The sequence below is a fragment of the Bufo bufo genome, chromosome 3, assembly GCF_905171765.1.
Source record: "Bufo bufo chromosome 3, aBufBuf1.1, whole genome shotgun sequence".
Classification (NCBI taxonomy): domain Eukaryota; kingdom Metazoa; phylum Chordata; class Amphibia; order Anura; family Bufonidae; genus Bufo; species Bufo bufo.
The window spans coordinates 353749737-353771824 of NC_053391.1; the positions used below are offsets into that span (position 1 = coordinate 353749737).

General features: G+C 46.0%; 1 protein-coding gene across 1 annotated transcript in view; it reads left to right on the forward strand.

The window, feature by feature from the left end:
* Window positions 1-630: 630 nt before the first annotated feature.
* LOC120995350 (cytochrome P450 4F22) overlaps window positions 631-22088 on the forward strand; it is a 100327-nt gene continuing 78869 nt past the window's right edge. The window contains exon 1 of the mRNA XM_040424497.1: window positions 631-695. The gene's annotated coding sequence lies outside the window, so the exon portion shown is untranslated. The remainder of the gene's footprint in view (window positions 696-22088) is intronic.

Genomic DNA, 22088 nt, shown 5'->3' on the forward strand with positions numbered 1-22088 from the left:
TTTTTTTTATGACAGAATTTCTAATTTATGCTTAGTTGCCACCGAAAAAATGTAATTACAAGCGATCAAAGAGAGTACTTTACTCCAAAATTATACCAATAAAAACTACAAGTCGTTCTGCAAAAATCAAGCCCTCACACAACTCCATAGAAATAAAAATAAAAAAAAGTTATGGGTCTTGGGAAGCGGCAATGCAAAAAGATTTTCTTGCACAAAAAACTATACGTATTTGGTATCGTATTTTGTATTTATACCGAAAAATGAACGCCGTAAAATTTATACTGTAAAAACTCCCATCTCCCTCCCAGAAAGAGTTAATCAGAAAGTTATGTGCACCCCAAAATGGCACCAATAAAAAGTACAACTTGTCCTGCGAAAAACAAGCTCTCATACAGCTACATAGATGGAAAAATAAAAAAGTTAAATCTCTTAGAAGGCGACGATGAAAAAAGGAACAAAAACTTTGTCAGTAAGGCCCAAAACAGGCTGGTCACTAAGGGGTTAAATAAAAGCAAGGAGTTCCAGCATTTGACCACTTGGTGGGGACACACTACAATGCATAGTTTTTGGACACTTGCCATTCTACTACCTATTTATTGGTCAGAGATATGGGCGAGCCCAGATGACAAGCCTGTGATTGCAGGAAGTGTTACTGCTGAAGTTTGTACTGCAGAATTATCTGGTGTTCTGCTCAGGTAAGGTCCCCCTTTTCTCTATTAGAAAACAGCTTCATGGTCAGGTTTCTGCATGCAGTTTTGGAAGCCAAAACCAGGAGTGAATTCAAAAAGGAGGAGAAGTTGTATCTGTACTTTATACTTTTTCTCCTTTTATGATCCACTCCTGATTTTGGTCTCCAAAACTACATGCAGAAACCTGATGGTGTGGCTGTAACCTTAAAGGGAACCTGTCACCGGGATTTTGGTTATAGAGCTGAGGACATGGGTTGCTAGATCGCCGCTAGCACATCCGCAATACCCAGTTCCCATAGCTCTGTGTGCTTTTATTGTGTATAAAAAACTATTTGATACATATGCAAATTAACCTGAGATGAGTCAAAGCTTGAAGATATGACTCTTCTCTGGTCACACAAGTAAGATATGACTCTTTAATGTTAATTTGCATATGTATCAAATAGTTTTTTTTACACAATAAAAGCACACAGAGCTATGGGGACTGGGTATTGCGGATGTGCTAGTGGCCATCTAGCAGCCCATGTCCTCAGCTCTATACCCAAAATCCAGATGACAGGTTCCCTTTAATGACAGAAGCTTACAACTGCACTGCATTTGTCTAATTTGCTGTAGTACTGGATGAACTATGTGTTATCTTTGTCTGCTATCCCTGACTCTCTGGCTGTTGTGAAATTACAATTTTCAGCAAGTCTTAACAGTCTGCACTTTTCATTTGTTATAGGATGTTCTGGTCATTTATAGAATAAGGAGGAGACTTGCTGTTAGTAAAGTGGGATGCTTGAATTTGGGCTCAGACTGGCCCACAGGGGAGCAGATGTGTCCACTGGTGGGCCCTCAATCCCCCACCACCTACACAAGTGGCACTTGACACTGTAGACTGACTGTAATACATACAGATAGGCAGCAGACAGCATCTGAACCAGACAAGTCATTCATATAAAGTCAAAACCACCCATTATATTATCAGAGAATCATCAGGAGGCTGAATTCTAAGTACAGAGGCAGACCAGCCAGTATCCTCTTTCCTAGGAACCCACCTTCTCAGCAACCCTGCAGGGCCCCTCATCATTAATTATCGTGCAGGGTGCTGCTGCTGGTTGCTTCTGTGTTGGCACGTTTTCCAGGTTTACATAGCCAAGAGGGCCCATGTCCAAGGAAAAAGCCAGCTAGCAGAATACTGAAAGGGTCTCCAGGACAGAACAGTCTGAGGCACACGGTAGGTAGCGGCTACTACTGAAAAAATATCGGGGTCATTTATCAAACTAGTGTAAAGTAGAACTGGCTTAGGTGCCTATAGCAACCAATCACATTCCACCTTTCATTTTCCAAAGGAGCTGTCAAAAATAAAAGGTGGAATCTAGTTCTACTTTACAACTGTTTGATAAATATGTATTTTTGGGATTTGCAAATGGGGGTAAGGTAATTTTTGCATGTAGCTGTACAATGGGCCCCCTGAATGTATTTTACTGGTGGGCCCTAGGCATCCCAGTTTGACAATGGCTGAATTTATGTAAAAATGGTTAAAAATTGGGCCAGGATTATTAATATGGTTCACCGTTAGGGTACAACCACCTTAAGTTATAAGAATCATGCAGCCATACGAGCAGCAGTAGGCACTCGCGTTTGGTGCGGATCCGTCATGGATCTGCACAGACAGATCCGTTCAGATAATACAACCGCATGCATCCATTCAGAACGGATCCGTTTTTATTATCTTTAACATAGCCAAGAAGGATCCATCTTGAACACCATTGAAAGTCAATGGAGGACAGATCAGTTTTCTATTGTGCCAGATTGTGTCATAGAAAACGGATCCGTTCCCATTGACTTACATTGTGTGCCAGGAGGGATCCGTTTGGCTCAGTTTCGTCAAATGGACACCAAAGCGAAATGGAGACTGAACGGAGGCAAACTGAGCAGATCCTTTTCCATTCAGTATGCATTGGGGCAAAACTGATCCGTTTTGGACCGCTTGTGAGAGCCCTGAACGGATCTCACAAACGGAAAGCCAAAACGTCAATGTGAAAGTAGCCTTAGTCGGTCTTTATTGTTAATGGTCGCGCAGTTTTGTGGGTTTTGCCGTCATTAGCAATAAGAACTGATTAACTCCCTCAATGAAGACAGGCACATCGCAGCGCCGGGAGCAGTATGGAGCTGCGGGGGGGGGGGGGGGGGTTGTTCATGTGGAGGTGACCAGTGCTGAACTAGTCAGCACCTGTCTTCTTCGAGGTCAGGCAGGGGACTCCAGTGCTTGGCTTGCCCTGCCAGCGCTGCGATTGGCTGGAACAACGCTCCAGCCAATGGCAGCGCTACAGCAGCAAAGGGAACCGGAATAATCCCTCTGCTTACTGGTACCTGTGGAAAGAAGAAAAGAAGAACATCTGGAACATCTGCTGCAGTGATTTTTTTAATTTATTTTTTGCAGCAGAAGTTCCAGATCGCTAATACCCCCCCCCCCCCCCATCTATCCTTCCCTAATTTTTTTTTTTTTTTCATCTGTCCCTTTTTTTTTAAGTAATAGAAGCTTATATCTCTTATATATATAAAAATGAATTTCTGTCTGTCTGTCTCTGTCTGTCTGTCTGGACGTTCTTTATGCGCGACCAAACGACTGGACCGATCTTCACCAAATTTGGCACACAGGTACATCAGGTGTCCGGGAAGGTTTTAGACTGGGTCTCAGCTCTCTAGGACGTACCGTTCCTCAGATATTCACAAATAATGACCCACATTAGCCAATACAAGCCTGCAAGTCTTTCTCTTCAAATCCCAACTGCTATAAACACAGTTTTACTTCAGGTTTCCATAACAACCTAGCCATTTTTCTTTACTGCATAAAGGGGCGGGCACTGTGGAGGTCACTGTTATTAAAGGGGCGGGCACTGTGGAGGTCACTATTATTAAAGGGGCAGGCGCTATGAAGGTCCCTGTTAAAGGGGCGGTCACTGTGAAAGTCACTGTTAAAGGGGCGGTTACTGTTAAAAGGGCAGTCACTGTGAAAGTCACTGTTAAAGGGGCGGTCACTGTGAAAGTCACTGTTAAAGGGGTGGTCACTGTTAAAGGGGCGGGCACTGTGAAAATCACTGTTAAAGGGGCGATCACTGTGAAAGTCATTGTTAAAAGGGGCGGTCACTGTGAAAGTCACTGTTAAAGGGGCGGTCACTGTAAAAGTCACTGTTAAAGGGGCAGTCACTGTGAAAGTCAAATTATAGCTAATTTTTAGCTAGTGTTCTTTTTTTTGTAACTGCAGTAACTGCATTAAATTTTTATACTGAGGTGTCTGCTCGGACGCACCAAAAAAAATCTACCACTAATCCTTTTAGGTCAAAGTGCTCACTACACACCTGGAAAGATTCCTTGAGGGGGGTGTAGTTTCCAAAAAATTTTGGGGGGTTTCCACTGTAGGGCCACCTCAAGGGTGTCTTTATATGCAACATAGCTCCCAATTACCATTCCAGCTAAATCCGCTCTCCAAAAGCCATATGGTGCTCCTTCCACTCTGAAGCCTGCTGTGCGCCCATACATCAGTTTTTGAGAACATATGGGGTGTTTCTGTATACTCCAGAATCAGTGTAATATATTTTGAGTTTTGTTTGGCTTTTAAAATGGAAAATCTGCTAAAAAAAAAAAAGTGAAATTTTGAAATGTCATTCCCATTTTCCTGTAATTCTTGTGGGACATCTAAAGGGTTAACTAAGTTTGTAAAATCAGTTTTGAATAGCTTGAGGGGTGTAGTTTCTAAAATGGGGTGATTTATGGGTGGTTTCTAATATGTAAGCCCCACAAGTGACTTCATAACTGAACTGATCCTTAAAAAATTGGGTTTTGGAAATTTTCTTAAAAATTTTAAGATTTGCTTCTAAACTTCTAAGCCTTCTAACTTCCCAAAAAAAGAAAATGTCATTTACAAAATGCTCCAAACATAAAGTAGACATATGGGAAATGTAAAGTAATAACTATTTTAGGAGGTATTACTATTTAGTTTACAAGTAGAGTTGAGCGAACACCTGGATGTTCGGGTTAGAGAAGTCCGGCCGAACTTCCCGGAAATGTTCGGATTCGGGATCCGAACTCGACCCGAACTTCGCCCCGAACCACATTGAAGTCAATGGGGACCCGAACTTTTCGGCACTGTGGATAGGGAAATGAATTAAAATAAAACTAAAATAAATAAAAATTAACCAATATCAATTGGAGAGAGGTTCCATAGCAGAGAATCAGGCTTCATGTCATAGCAGAGAATCAGGCTTCATGTCACCCACCACTGGAACAGGCCATTGTCAAATATTTTTAGGCCCCGGCACCCAGACAGAGGAGAGAGGTCCCATAGCAGAGATTCAGGCTTCATGTCATAGCAGAGAATCAGGCTTCACGTCACCCAACACTGGAACAGGCCACTGTCAGATATGTTTAGTCCCCGGCACCCAGACAGAGGAGAGAGGTCCCATAGCAGAGAATCAGGCTTCATGTCATAGCAGAGAATCATGCTTCATGTCACCCAACACTGGAACAGACCACTGTCAGATATTTTTAGGCCCCGGCACCCAGACAGAGGAGAGAGGTCCCATAGCAGAGAATCAGGCTTCATGTCATAGCAGAGAATAATGCTTCATGTCACCCACCACTGGAACAGGCCATTGTCAGATATTTTTAGGCCCCGGCACCCAGACAGAGGAGAGAGGTCCCATAGCAGAGAATCAGGCTTCATGTCATAGCAGAGAATAATGCTTCATGTCACCCAACACTGGAACAGGCCACTGTCAGATATATTTAGGCCCCGGCACCCAGACAGAGGAGAGAGGTCCCATAGCAGAGAATCAGGCTTCATGTCATAGCAGAGAATCATGCTTCATGTCACCCAACACTGGAACAGGCCACTGTCAGATATGTTTAGGCCCCGGCACCCAGACAGAGGAGAGAGGTCCCATAGCAGAGAATCATGCTTCATGTCACTCAACACTGGAACAGGCCACTGTCAGATATTTTTAGGCCTCGGCACCCAGACAGAGGAGAGAGGTCCCATTGCAGAGAATCAGGCTTCATGTCACCCACCACTGTAACAGGCCACTGTCAGATAATTAGGCCCCGGCACCCAGACAGAGGAGAGAGGTCCATTGCAGAGAATCAGGCTTCATGTCCCCCACCACTGGAACAGGCCACTGTCAGATATTTAGGCCCCGGCACCCAGACGGAGGAGAGGTTCATTCAACTTTGGGTTGCCCCGCAATATAATGGTAAAATTAAAAAAAGAGGATTGAATAAAGTGCCCTGGAGTACAAGAATATATTGTTAAGGGGATTTAGTTATAAATGTCTAATCTGCACAAGGGATGGACAGGTCCTGTGGGATCCATGCCTGGTTCATTTTTATGAACGTCAGCTTGTCCACATTGGCTGTGGACAGGCGGCTGCGTTTTTCTGTAATGACGCCCCCCTGCCGTGCTGAATACACGTTCAGACAAAACGCTGGCCGCCGGGCCGAACTTCCCGGAAATGTTCGGGTTCGGGATCCGAACTCGACCCGAACTTCGCCCCGAACCACATTGAAGTCAATGGGGACCCGAACTTTTCGGCACTAAAAAGGCTGTAAAACAGCCCAGGAAAGGGCTAGGGGGCTGCAAAAGGCAGCAAAATGTAGGTTTATCCCCTGCAAACAAATGTGGATAGGGAAATGAATTAAAATAAAACTAAAATAAATAAAAATTAACCAATATCAATTGGAGAGAGGTCCCATAGCAGAGAATCAGGCTTCATGTCATAGCAGAGAATCAAACTTCGTGTCACCCACCACTGGAACAGGCCATTGTCAGATATTTTTAGGCCCCGGCACCCAGACAGAGGAGAGAGGTCCCATAGCAGAGATTCAGGCTTCATGTCATAGCAGAGAATCAGGCTTCACGTCACCCAACACTGGAACAGGCCACTGTCAGATATGTTTAGTCCTCGGCACCCAGACAGAGGAGAGAGGTCCCATAGCAGAGAATCAGGCTTCATGTCATAGCAGAGAATCATGCTTCATGTCACCCAACACTGGAACAGGCCACTGTCAGATATGTTTAGGCCCCGGCACCCAGACAGAGGAGAGAGGTCCCATAGCAGAGAATCAGGCTTCATGTCATAGCAGAGAATAATGCTTCATGTCACCCACCACTGGAACAGGCCATTGTCAGATATTTTTAGGCCCCGGCACCCAGACAGAGGAGAGAGGTCCTATAGCAGAGAATCAGGCTTCATGTCATAGCAGAGAATCATGCTTCACGTCACCCAAAACTGGAACAGTCCATTGTCAGATATTTAGTCCCTGGCACCCAGACAGAGGAGAGAGGTCCCATAGCAGAGATTCAGGCTTCATGTCATAGCAGAGAATCATGCTTCATGTCACCCAACACTAGAACAGGCCACTGTCAGATATATTTAGGCCCCGGCACCCAGACAGAGGAGAGAGGTCCCATAGCAGAGAATCAGGCTTCATGTCATAGCAGAGAATCATGCTTCATGTCACCCAACACTGGAACAGGCCACTGTCAGATATGTTTAGGCCCCGACACCCAGACAGAGGAGAGAGGTCCCATAGCAGAGAATCATGCTTCATGTCAACCAACACTGGAACAGGCCACTGTCAGATATTTTTAGGCCTCGGCACCCAGACAGAGGAGAGAGGTCCCATTGCAGAGAATCAGGCTTCATGTCCCCCACCACTGGAACAGGCCACTGTCAGATATTTAGGCCCCGGCACCCAGACGGAGGAGAGGTTCATTCAACTTTGGGTTGCCCCGCAATATAATGGTAAAATTAAAAAAAGAGGATTGAATGAAGTGCTCTGGAGTACAAGAATATATTGTTAAGGGGATGTAGTTCTAAATGTCTAATCTGCACAAGGGATGGACAGGTACTGTGGGATCCATGCCTGGTTCATTTTTATGAACGTCAGCTTGTCCACATTGGCTGTGGACAGGCGGCTGCGTTTGTCTGTAATGACGCCCCCTGCCGTGCTGAATACACGTTCAGAAAAAACGCTGGCCGCCGGGCAGGCCAGCACCTCCAAGGCATAAAAGGCTAGCTCTGGCCACGTGGACAATTTGGAGACCCAGAAGTTGAATGGGGCCGAACCATCAGTCAGTACGTGGAGGGGTGTGCACACGTACTGTTCCACCATGTTAGTGAAATACTGCCTCCTGCTAACATGTTCAGTATCAGGTGGTGGTGCAGTTAGCTGTGGCGTGGTGACAAAACTTTTCCACATCTCTGCCATGCTAACCCTGCCCTCAGAGGAGCTGGCCGTGACACAGCTGCGTTGGCGACCTCTTGCTCCTCCTCTGCCTTCGCCTTGGGCTTCCACTTGTTCCCCTGTGACATTTGGGAATGCTCTCAGTAGCGCGTCTACCAACGTGCTCTTGTACTCGCGCATCTTCCTATCACGCTTTAGTGCAGGAAGTAAGGTGCGCACATTGTCTTTGTGCCGGGGATCCAGCAGGGTGGCAACCCAGTAGTCCGCACACGTTAAAATGTGGGCAACTCTGCTGTCATTGCGCAGGCACTGCAGCATGAAGTCGCTCATGTGTGCCAGGCTTCCCAGAGGTAAGGACAAGCTGTCCTCTGTGGGAGGCGTATCGTCATCGTCCTGCGTTTCCCCCCAGCCACGCACCAGTGATGGGCCCGAGCTGCGTTGGGTGCCACCCTGCTGTGAACATGCTTCATCCTCATCCTCCTCCACCTCCTCCTCATCCTCGTCCTCCAGTAGTGGGCCCTGTCTGGCCACATTTGCACCTGGCCTCTGCTGTTGCAAAAAACCTCCTTCTGAGTCACTTCTAAGAGACTGGCCTGAAAGTGCTAAAAATGACCCCTCTTCCTCCTCCTCCTCCTCCTGGGCCACCTCCTCTTCCATCATCGCCCTAAGTGTTTTCTCAAGGAGACATAGAAGTGGTATTGTAACGCTGATAACGGCATCATCGCCACTGGCCATGTTGGTGGAGTACTCGAAACAGCGCAACCGGGCACACAGGTCTCGCATGGAGGCCCAGTCATTGGTGGTGAAGTGGTGCTGTTCCGCAGTGCGACTGATCCGTGCGTGCTGCAGCTGAAACTCCACTATGGCCTGCTGCTGCTCGCACAGTCTGTCCAGCATGTGCAAGGTGGAGTTCCACCTGGTGGGCACGTCGCATATGAGGCGGTGAGCGGGAAGGCCGAATTTACGCTGTAGCGCAGACAGGCGAGCAGCGGCAGGATGTGAACGCCGGAAGCGCGCACAGACGGACCGCACTTTATGCAGCAGTTCTGACATGTCGGGGAAGTTGTGAATGAACTTCTACACCACCAAATTCAGCACATGCGCCAGGCAAGGAATGTGCGTCAAACCGGCTAGTCCCAGAGCTGCGACGAGATTTTTCCTATTATCGCACACCACCAGGCCGGGCTTGAGGCTCACCGGCAGCAACCACTCGTCGGTCTGTTGTTCAATACCCCGCCACAACTCCTGCGTGGTGTGGGGCCTGTCCCCCAAACATATGAGTTTTAGATTGGCCTGCTGACGTTTACCCCGGGCTGTGCTGAAGTTGGTGGTGAAGGTGTGTGGCTGACTGGATGAGCAGGTGGAAGAAGAGGAGGAGGAAGCCGAGTAGGAGGAGGAGGCTACAGGAGGCAAAGAATGTTGCCCTGCGATCCTTGGCGGCGGAAGGACGTGCGCCAAAGAGCTCTCCGCCTGGGGCCCAGCCGCCACTACATTTACCCAGTGTGCAGTTAGGGAGATATAGCGTCCCTGGCCGTGCTTACTGGTCTACGTATCTGTGGTTAGGTGGACCTTGCCACAGATGGCGTTGCGCAGTGCACACTTGATTTTATCGGATACTTGGTTGTGCAGGGAAGGCACGGCTCTCTTGGAGAAGTAGTGGCGGCTGGGAACAACATACTGTGGGACAGCAAGCGACATGAGCTGTTTGAAGCTGTCTGTGTCCACCAGCCTGAATGACAGCATTTCATAGGCCAGTAGTTTAGAAATGCTGGCATTCAGGACCAGGAATCGAGGGTGGATAGGTGGGAATTTACGCTTTCTCTCAAATGTTTGTGAGATGGAGAGCTGAACGCTGCCGTGTGACATGATTGAGATGCTTGGTGACGGAGGTGGTGGTGTTTGTGGTACATCGTCTGTTTGCTGGGCGGCAGGTGCCAACGTTCCTCCAGAGGCGGAGGAAGAGGCCGAGGCAGCAGCAGAAGAGGTAGCAGGGGGAGCCTGAGTGAGTTCCTTGTTTTTAAGGTGTTTACTCCACTGCAGTTCATGCTTTGCATGCAGATGCCTGGTCATGCAGGTTGTGCTAAGGTTCAGAACGTTAATGCCTCGCTTCAGGCTCTGATGGCACAGCGTGCAAACCACTCGGGTCTTGTCATCAGCACATTGTTTGAAGAACTGCCACGCCAGGGAACTCCTTGAAGCTGCCTTTGGGGTGCTCGGTCCCAGATGGCGGTGGCCAGTAGAAGGCGGACTCTCTTGGCGGCGGGTGTTCTGCTTTTGCCCACTGCTCCCTCTTTTGCTATGCTGTTGGCTCGGTCTCACCACTGCCTCTTCCTCCGAACTCTGAAAGTCAGTGGCACGACCTTCATTCCATGTGGGGTCTAGGACCTCATCGTCCCCTGCATCGTCTTCCACCCAGTCTTCCTCCCTGACCTCCTGTTAAGTCTGCACACTGCAGAAAGACGCAGCAGTTGGCACCTGTGTTTTATCATCAGAGACGTGCTGAGGTGGTATTCTCATGTCCTCATCATCAGGAAACATAAGTGGTTGTGCGTCAGTGCATTCTATGTCTTCCACCGCTGGGGAAGGGCTAGGTGGATGCCCTTGGGAAACCCTGCCAGCAGAGTCTTCAAACAGCATAAGAGACTGCTGCATAAGTTGAGGCTCAGACAGTTTCCCTGATATGCATGGGGGTGATGTGACAGACTGATGGGCTTGGTGTTCAGGCGCCATCTGTGCGCTTTCTGCAGAAGACTGGGTGGGAGATAATGTGAACGTGCTGGATCCACTGTCGGCCACCCAATTGACTAATGCCTGTACCTGCTCAGGCCTTACCATCTATAGAACGGCATTGGGCCCCACCAAATATCGTTGTAAATTCTGGCGTCTACTGGGACCTGAGGTAGTTGGTACACTAGGACGTGTGGCTGTGGCAGAACGGCCACGTCCTCTCCCAGCACCAGAGGGTCCACTAACACCACCACGACCACGTCCGCGTCCCTTACTAGATGTTTTCCTCATTGTTACCGTTTACCACAATAAGAAAAAAATTATTTGGCCCAATGTATTGAATTCAAATTTAGGCCTTTTTTTACAGGCACCTAACACTATCTGGCTATCTACTTAGGTACCGTATTACACTAATACAGGCACAGCAGTAACCACAGATTTAGCTGAATATAAATTGTAGGCCTAGTATTTAGGCGGTGGATGACAGGTATACGTTTACGGACAGAATTAGACTTGGAGATGCACGGTAGCGTTTGAAGTTATTGAGAATGACCCTATCCGCACCTTTAATCTAATATACCCTTTTATGGATAGATTTAAACTTGGCCTGATACAGCAGAAACCACTGATTTAGGGAATTGCTAAGTTGGGAATTGTATTTCAACCCAGAACAAAAACTGTGCTTTGGCGGACACTAAATAACTTTACCAGCCACAGCAGTAACCACAGATTTAGCTGAATATAAATTGTAGGCCTATTATTTAGGCGCTGGATGACAGGTATACGTTTACGGACAGAATTAGACTTGGAGATGCACGGTAGTGTTTGAAGTTATTGAGAATGACCCTATCCGCACCTTCAATCTAATATACCCTTTTATGGATAGATTTAAACTTGGCCTGATACAGCAGAAACCACTGATTTAGGGAATTGCTAAGTTGGGAATTGTATTTCAACCCAGAAAAAAATATATCCTTTGCCAGACAGCAGACAGTATTACAATTGGCTAGCCACAGCTGAAACACCAGATTTAGGGTACTGCTATTTTGGCAATTGTATTTCACCGCTCAATAAAATAGCAAGCACAGCCAAGCCCCTGATGTAGGATATAGCAAAAAAAACAACAACACACTATTGATGGTTAAATGTACTTGGTGGCAGCTTGTGCTGGCGCACCACAAGACCGCCGATCACCCCAGAAAAAAGTGACAGAAAAACACTCTGGGCAGCCTTAAAACAGTGAGCAATTAAATAGCAGAGGTTGAATGATACACAGCTGTACATCGATCACTTCAGTAATTGTTTTTGAAGACTAAATCACTGCCTAATCTCGCCCCAACAGCAGCAGCTGCATCCTATCCCTACACTGATCAGAGCAGAGTGACGTGCGGCGCTACGTGACTCCAGCTTAAATAGAGGCTGGGTCACATGCTGCACTGGCCAATCACAGTCATGCCAATAGTAGGCATGGCTGTGATGTCCTCTTGGGGCAAGTAGTATGACGTTTGTTGATTGGCTGCTTTGCAGCCTTTCAAAAAGCGCCAAGAAATCGCCGAACACCGAACCCGAACCCGGACTTTTACGAAAATGTTCGGGTCCGTGTCACGAACACCCAAAAATTCGGTACGAACCCGAACTATACAGTTCAATATGTGACGAGAAAACAATCTCAGAATGGCTTGGATAAGTAAAAGCGTATTAAAGTTATATAAAGTTATCACCACATAACGTCAGATTAGCAAAAAATGGCCTGGTCCTTAAGGTGAAAAATAGCAGGGTCCTGAAGGGGTTAAATAGTGAGATTCTAGTTAATTGGAGCCCGCTGCAGCTTTCATGGCAGCGCGGTACTCAGCCACGCCATGTGGCATTACTCATTAACAGGTCTGCTCCTGTTCTGAAGCAAAGCAGCCATATTGTTCAGACCCCCATTCTTCAACAGACCTCAAATCAGACTCAAAATTAGGCCCCCAAGATCCATCAGCCTTGGATCAGACCCCCAAACTCCATCAGCCTCGGATAAGACCCCAAAACCTCCATCAGCCCTTAGTTCAGACCCCCCCCTAACTTCCATAAGCCTCCCATTTGACCCCCCCAGCCTCCATAAGCCTCAGATTAGCCCCACTAGACCCCTAGCATCCATCAACCTCAGATCAGACCCCCCTAGCCTCCATCAGCCTCAGACCCCTATCAGACCCTCCATAATGGAAACGGTCATTAGCATTTGGACTATAAGACACACTGCCACTTTCCCCCCATGTTTAGGGAAAAAAAGTGCGTCTTATAGTCTGAAAAATACTGTGCTTTTAAAAACCTCTGAGGCAGGCTTAGAAAGTGTGGAAACCTTACTTTTGCAGTTAAAGTTCAGATTTACTCAATGAAATGTCTTCTTTTCATAAGTCCCGAAGCAGCACAATATAAGGTTTAATCCACCCCCTTTCTTACTAGAACAGAAGAAATTAAGTTAATAAATTAATCAAATTAGTAATTACCCTAAGGGTATGGCTACATGACATTTTGGGCGCAAAACATGTCAAGCTCCCACGTAGCAGGGCTTGCCATAGGAATAAATGGGGTTGCAGCACCACTCGCAGATTTCCTGCAACACGCTACTTGCAAAAAATCCAACACTACAGATTTTTTGCGATTTGCATGATGCGCTCGTGGCAAATGTGCAAGTCTCACAGTGATATGTGGGCATGTGACACAAAATCACAGTGTAAAGGTTCCCTAAGTTGATAGCCTCAAAATTAGGTTTACTAATGAAGTTTTGGAAGCCAAAACCAGGAGTGAAGGAAAAAGAGGAGACATCACAACTCTTCTTTATAATTTCTCTCCTTTTATAACCCACTCCTGATTTTGGCTTCCAAAGCAACATTAGGAAAGCTGATCATGTAGCTGTACCCTTTAGGCCCCCTGTACACAAGTTTAAAGCAACAAGTTTAAAGGAACACTTTAGTCAGATAGTGGTATATTTTTTAATTCAATATTCGTAGCAAATTATTTTAAGAATTTTTGACAGATTTTCTTTTTTATTTTAGCACTATGTTCATGAAAATTAAATAGAAAATATTATCCTATAGCAGTCTGCACAAAATAATAATTCTTCTATATAGATAGGGGTCCCATTGTAAATTTTGTCTGCTGTGAGGGAAATATGTTATCTACTAGTATAATAGATTTGAACTCGCAACCTTTCACATCAGAGGCAAGGCATTTAACCACACTGCTATGAGAGCTGTATCAGTTTCTCCTGGGATTCGAACTCGTGACCTTTCACATCAGAGGCAAGGCATTTACCCACACAGCTATGAGAGCTGTATACTATAGTATAATAGATGTAGAATTTTAGGATGACAGTAGTGTTTTGTATTGTTTCCAGGTAAGGCTGAGTTCACATCAGCGTTCAGCCTTTCCGTTCTTCTGCTCCGTTATAGGAACATAAAAACGGAAAAGACTGTTTCAGCTCATAACTAAGCCAAACGGAGCCTATGGACCTCATAGGCTATAATGGTTTCTGCTCAGAGGAAGATTTTTTACGTGGAGACAAAAGTCGTGTATGCAGGTACAGGATAAAATTTCCCCAATCCTTTTGGCAGAAGCTATGGCCATCAGAAAAAAAGGACAAGCACTTGAAATCCACCTCAGCCAGGGGTGCGAAAGGGGCCTGTGTGAGACCTTCTAAAGCTGTATGACGACCCCAGGAAGGAACTGAATAGCCCTATAATAGTTAGAATCTGAATAGCCCTATAATAGTTAGAGAATCTACCATCAGAGGAGAAGTCTATAGCAGATGATCTTTCAGGGTATTAAACTTCAAACCATAGAAAAACCTTCCTCTAATTTCAGCACATCTAGAACCATAGAATAGACCTGATGCTGCACACACCAAAATGAAAAACATTTCAGAATCTGACTATATATGTGAAGAGTGAAACGTCTTCTTGAGGAAAGCAGAATCTGTATCACATCATTCCTTAACCTAGGTCTTCTAGGAAGCTCTGACCAGTCTCCAAACTGCCAAATGAAACACCCTGGATTCGGACCCTTCTGGATCATCACGCCCGAACGGACAGGAATTCTCCAGAAGACTCCTGTCAAGAGCTTCGGAGCAGGAGGAAAGACCCGATGGCGCCACAAAATAAAGAAAATTAGACTGTGGCTTGGTCCTCTATGACTTTATTCAGAGTCCTCATAATTAAAGGAAGTGGAGGGAACATATACACCTTGATCCTTCTTCATAGCAGAGACAGACTGTCTAGTTGATCTGGATAGTCTTCCTTGAAAAGTGAACAAAACTTTTCAAGGAAGACTGAGTATTTTGCCAATCTGGAAAACCATTTGCTCCAACTGGATGCTTCAATCTGATGGCAAAAGCAAGTTCCTGGTAAATCAGTCCACTTGCAGATTGGATGATCCGTTTATCTGCACTGCTCTGAGGTCTTAGAGGGTATTTTCTGCCCATACCATGATCTGCTGGCATTCTGCAACCAACTGAAATGACCTGGTTCCCTCATTTATCGTGGTAGAATACTTAGATCAAGTTGTCAGTTTGTCCTAAAAATATGCTAGGGCTAGGTGAATGGCACATAGTTCTCTGAGATTTCATGACAGACTACTTCCTGAACCACTTGCATTGGATACAAAAGTCTTCAAAGTGGGCTCCCCAACCTGAGCTTGAAACATTCATCATTAGGAGACACTAAGGTGCCAAATTAAGGAATTTTCCCCTCACAGATTTTGACACAGTATACACCAGCTGAGGTGTTTTGCTGTCTGTCGAGAAGTAGTCATGAGGCAGACCAGGTCCCCTGGACATGTGTTACATTGGTGGAGATCATCTACTGAAGAAGAAGCCTTATATAAGCTGTGCCTAAATAACTGCATCCAGTGATCATATCATTAGACCAAAATTGGGATACAGCAGTTGCACAGAAGTTCTCTGTCTTCGGATATAATCCGGACTGACTTTTCAAAGTGTCATAACTTACAAACCCCAGGAACTGGCGAGCCCTGTTAGGCTCTAGGTGTGACTTCATATGGTTGATTAGGGAGATACTGTATGTTGCTGAAACATCCAAATGGTTAGCTCCACATGGTGAAATGCAGGCTCTTCTGAAGCAGACTTGATCAGCCAGTCATCTAAATATGGCATTAGTAAAACCACTTGAAGTCTGAGGGCTTCCGCAAATGTGATGGAAACCTTCATGAACACCCAGTGAGCTGATGAGAGGATGAATGGTAGGCATGCGAACTAGAAATGTTGAACCACTCTTCTAAAATAAATTGCCTTCCTGAGGAAGGACCTATGAGATCTCAAAACTGGGATATGGATATAAATTTCCTTCAAGTCTATGGTAGCTAGATAATCCCCTTCTTGAATAATAGCGACAACAGATGTGATCTCTTACTCATAAACCCTTTCAGACCTGTGAGATCTATCAGAAGATGCCAGAGACTCTGCTTTTTGGGTACAGCAAACACCTTGGAGTAGACCCCCCGATCTCATTGATGTTAAAGGACTGGTTCCAATGCTACTTTGAGGACAAATTCTTGAATCAAAGACTGAATCCTAAGCCTTCCTGGCATGGTAAAGAAGACATTTGAGCATATATTGAATAAGTGATAAAATCAGAGAATCTGACTGGCCCCCTCTCTGGGCAGAAGGGGCCTGGTATCAGAGACTAGAGTCCATGGGCCCCTTAGAAAAGGGCTTTTTCTTGAAAGAAGTAAAGGATTCATCTCTGGGCTCTAAGTGGTGACGTCCCTCAGGTTGCCTATTGCCACGACTGGTCTTAGATGACCTTCTGTAATGGCCTAAACCTAGGCTTCTTGCGAGTTTGAGGGAATGCTACAGCTTTGTGTTCCTATCTAACGGTAGACCAAACAAACTTCCAGGCTGGAACAGCAAAAATAAAAAAAAGTGATTAGTAGAGAGTATATTTCCCATCAATTTCTTTAGCCACAGTGCCTTTCTTGCTGTAGTTGACAACCCCAAAATTATTTAACTCAACCTCAGGTAATCTAAAGGAGCCTCCAAGCAGAAAGTCAACTGCCAATGTCATATTTGAACTGCTACAAAGAATCTTGTCTTTTCTCTCTAGGGACTCCATCCTGCAGGTCCTTAGTGTGCTGAGGGCTCTGGCCAGGGCCGGGCCGACACAGAGGCTGGGGAGGCTCCAGACTCAGGGCGCAGCCTGGGGTGGGCGGAAAAACAAACTTTTTTTTATTTTTTTTTATCACTTACTTGCTGCCGGGCGCCCTGCCCTCCCCTCCCCTCCCCTCCCCTCCCCCGGCAGCGTGCCCTGTCTATCCCTGCAGAGCTAAACATATGGGGATCCCTCAGCTCTGCGCCCCCCCTCCCAGTATACCAGACATAGGGGCTCTGCGCCCTGCAGCTCAGTGTAGATGCGAGATCCTTCTAAGCTACAGGACCTTTGATGATGTCATGACCATGTGACCGGTCATGTGGGTGGGAGGAGCCAGGCTGTGGACTGGTAGCGCCTTTATGATCCTCATCTGCTCCTGACTTTGGCTTGAACTGTTGAACATATGAGGTTAGCACCCTAGCACTTACAATTCCGGGTACTTAGGGGTTAATGCAGGGATGATGTGTATGGCCTCATTCACACATTGCAGATTTAGTCAAATCTGCAAACAAGATGTACAGCGAGCTTGTAGCAGAGCTGTGTTTGTCTGCCTACCCAGAGCAGCTGTGTGTGGGGTGCATGTAGCAGAGCTGAGGGTGCTTCATGTGTATAATGCAGCAAAGATAGGTGTATAGTGTGAATCCAGAACAGTAGTGTGTGTGGTGTATGTAGCAGAGCTGTGTGTCTCTGCCTACCCAGAGCAGCTGTGTGTGGGGTGCATGTAGCAGAGCTGTGTGTGTCTGCCTACCCAGAGCAGCTGTGTGTGGGGTGCATGTAGCAGAGCTGAGGGTGCTTCATGTGTATAATGCAGCAAAGATAGGTGTATAGTGTGAATCCAGCACAGTAGTGTGTGTGGTGTATGTAGCAGAGCTGTATGAGACAGAGGAATGTATAATGTGCACAGCGGAGCTGTGTATGTAAAATGTGCAACACAGTGATATATAATGTGCCACCCAGAGCTGTGTGTGTGTGCGCATGTAGCAGAGCTGTGTATGTAAAATGTGCAAAAACCCTGATGCTCTCAAAAAGAGCAAGCAATATAAAACATTGTAGTTTGATACCTTTTACCCCTTAAAGACCGGCCCCATTTTCATTTGTTGTTCAATTATTTTATTCAGGCATAAAAAATGTAACAACATGTACCATTATAAAGTGCGAAACACAACATAATTAAAAGTGATATCAATAGGGTTACATTAATTTAAGCAAGAAGCTCTTACTTACATAGAACCCATGGCAAAGAGTGTTTCTTAAAGCCTATGGACGAACATGAAACAGGACAAACGGGGGGAGACGAACTTAGACAACACAAACAAACACAAAGGGGTAAAGACATACTGTAAGTATCTTCAATGCAAGCAAGCATCTACAATCTACCTGTACCGATCTAGCCAATCCATAAACCTCTGGGACCCTTTAAACAGAATCCATGGCCTCCACACTTTCAGATATTTCTGATCCAGTCCCGCATCCTCAGCAATCAATTCCTCCATTCTACGTAAGTTCTCAAACGTCTCCAACCATTCTGTCATTTTTGGAGTGTCCTGTGATTTCCAATGCCTAGGCAACACCAGACGAGCCGCCTGCATAAAAAATCTCAGGAGGCCCCTCTTGGCTACCAGAACGGATCCATCGAACATTGATAACAGAGCTTCCTCCAGCGACCAATCAGATGTCACACCCAACATACTATTGTACAGCTCATTCAAGGCCGACCAAAAGGGAGCAATTTTCCTACACCGCCACCAGATATGGGACATTGTACCCACCTCCTCCAAACATCTCCAACACAGATCAGAGCACTCCGGGAAAAAGGAATGTAGAACAGCAGGGGTCCTGTACCACCTAGAAAGTATTTTAAAATTCTTCTCCTGTATCCCACAGCATATGGAGGACCTGTGAGACAGCACAAATGATTTTTCCCATTGATCCTTAGAGAACACTTTACCCAGTTCACTCTCCCAAGCCCTCACATAAGGCAAGGCAGAGGCAGGTCCAGCACTCTCCTGTAGCAGCCCATACACCAGAGACACCAGATGCGTAGGGGGAGATGACTGTGAACAAACTGCTTCAAAGGGGGTCAAATCCCTAGCCAGGGCCTCTAACGGGCCTAGGGATAACACATAATTCCTCAAACCTCTATATAGGATCCACGCCCCACTATTGTTACATCCCGGCAGGTCATCTAAAGTACGGACAGAGGTTCCCGAGATCAGTTGACTCACCCTTAGTCCCTCCTTCTTCTGAAAACCCAATATTTCTCTCTTACCCTTTCCCAGCGGGAAAGCTGGATTATCAAAAATTGGTGTCATAGGGCTTGGGAAGGATGAACAGCCAAGCGCAGCTGCACACCTGTCCCACACCTGTAGTACTCCAGCTGTAATACTCGGGAGTGTATTACCACGCAAATTTTTTGGGATCCATAGAAGATTTTGGGGGGGAACCTCTATCTCACTTCTCTCAAACCGAACCCATCTTTTACTAGAGCTATTGTGAAACCAGTCTAATATGTATGCAAGAATTGCCGCTCTATGATACAGTTTAATATCAGGGACTCCTACTCCTCCCCTATCCTTAGTTCTAAAGAGGAACTTGATCCCCAGCCTAGGGGTAGATCCAGCCCATATGAATTTTATAAACAAGGATCTTATGGTTTTAAAGAACACGCCTGGCAATGGAATGGGAATGGTCCTTAGAACATAAAGAATCCTAGGAAGCACATTCATTTTTAACGCGTGTATTCTACCAAACCACGACAGGGGTAAGTGCTTCCAAACCGCCAAATCCCTCTTAATTTCTTCTATTATCATAGAGAAGTTCAGCCGATAAAGATCCTCTAACTGGGCAGGGATGGCCACCCCCAAGTATGAGATGTAATCCGTCTTCCACTGGAACGGAAAAGCTATCTTCAAGGCTTGCACTGTGGTGTGTGGTACCGTGACATTCAGTATCTCAGATTTGTGAAAGTTCACCTTAAAATTGCTCAGGTCCCCAAATACAGAGAACTCTTTCGTAATATTTGGTAAGCTAACAACTGGATCCGTACAGTAAACCAGTAAATCGTCTGCATATATTGCAATTTTGGATTCCAATGTACCAAAATAAAGACCTTTAATTGATGCATTGGCTCTCAGTGCCCTTGCCAGAAACTCCATGACCAGAATATATAGCAATGGCGACAGCGGACACCCCTGGCGAGTCCCATTGTGGATCTCAAAAGAGGAAGACAAAGCGCCATTTACTCTCACCTGAGCTCGCGGCTTATTGTAGAGCGCCATTATTCTGAGTAGCATGTTAGGTCCCAACCCAAACGCCAGCAAGGTCTCCCTAAGAAAATCCCAGTCGACGCGGTCAAACGCTTTTTCCGCGTCGACTGAGAGGAGACACAGAGGCGACCCACTAGTTCTACCCTTTGCAATATGAGCCAAAGATCTGATGGTGTTATCCCTAGCTTCCCTACCGGGGACAAAACCCACTTGGTCTGCTGACACCAGGGAAGGAATATGTCCCCTTAGCCTATTTGCCAATATTTTCGCGTAAATTTTCACGTCCACGTTAATTAAAGAAATTGGTCGGTAATTACAACAGGCCATAGGATCCTTTCCCGGCTTAGGAATGACACAGATATGTGCCGTAACTGCCTGCGCCGGGAACACATCTCCATGATCTAGGGAATTACACATAGCCTTCAGAGGACCCAGTATCTCTGCCAAAAACTTTTTATAAAAACGGGGTGTAAATCCGTCGGGGCCAGGGCATTTACCAACCTCCAACGCCTTTACCACCCCTCTGATCTCTTGATCGGTCACCTCTCTTTCCAAATCCAAGCTGTCTGTAGACGAAAGTTTAGGTCCCTTCAACTCAGCTAGATACTGTTTTATTTTATGGGCTTTAATATCAGGAGCCAAATCTGCATATTTACCTTTCAAGCTGTATAGCTCCTCATAGTAGGCCCGAAACTCCCTCAAAATGTCTTCTGTAGCATGGAACTTCCCCCCCACTCTACAGTTTAGTGAGGAGATATAACCGGATGCCGTGCGTGGTCTTAATGCCCTCGCCAGGAGTCTGCCGCTCTTATCGCCTAGTCCATAGAACAAACTTTTCAATTTGTCTCTGGCTCCCAAATATTTCTGGTCAATGAGCTTCCGCAACTCACTTCTAGTGTCGCAGAGCTCCTGAAACACCGCAGGATCCAAATTGTTCTTATGAGACTTCTCCAGATCCGCTACCTTCCTCAAAAGTTCGACAATCTTAGCGGCCCTCATTCTCTTGAGTCGGGACGCGTGAGAAATCAGACGACCTCTGATCACACACTTAAGCGCCTCCCATTTAATAGTGGATCTGGAGGAGTCCCCTGTATGAACCTCCACAAATTCCTCAATTACCTTCTTAATGTCAGCCACACACACACTGTCCTTCAGTACATTATCATTCAATTTCCAGGAGCTCCTTGAATGAGTGGGATCTCCCAGGTCTAAAGCTACCCAAGTCATTGAGTGATCAGAAAATAGGATAGGTTCTATTGCTGCAGTCGGGTGTAGGTCTAATAAGTCATGTGAGACAAACACATAGTCCAGGCGGTGGTATGATTTATGTGTCATAGAAAAGAATGTAAAATCCTTTCCTGTTGGGTGCAGTATTCTCCACACATCCACCAACCGCAGCGCCTGTAGGTGTCTCTGAAAACCACGGGCCACCCCAGGAGAAGTGGAGGACTCACCTGAGGACGTGTCTAGTTTAGCTTCTAGGGGGAGGTTGATATCACCACCTAGGATAATCTTTGCGCCGTCCGCAAAGTCCTCCAATGCGGCGAAGGCTAAATTCGCAAAGCCACTCTGACCTGTGTTGGGACAATATATATTAGCAAGAATCAATAATCTGGAGGCAATATTAACTTTCAGAAATAAGTAACGACCTTGGTCATCTCGGCGGGTATCCAGCACACTACAGGGTACATTTTTATGAATAGCTATGGCAACCCCCCTTGATTTAGATTCAGCATAATTACTATGAGCCCATGTGGTGAAGTACCTATTTTTGCATGAAGGGGCGTGACCTTCCTTAAAATGGGTCTCTTGCAGGAGGGCTATATCGACTTTCTGTTTGTGAAGGCTATATAGTATTTGATTCCTCTTGGCCGGCTCATTCAAACCATTAACATTATATGAGCATACTTTAATGGGCCCCATATCGGATAGAAGATGTGTTTCTGTAAGTTATTAGATACCAAACATATAAGGACAGAACCACTGCCCTAGGGAAGACAAGACACAAAAGGGAGGACATACAAACAACA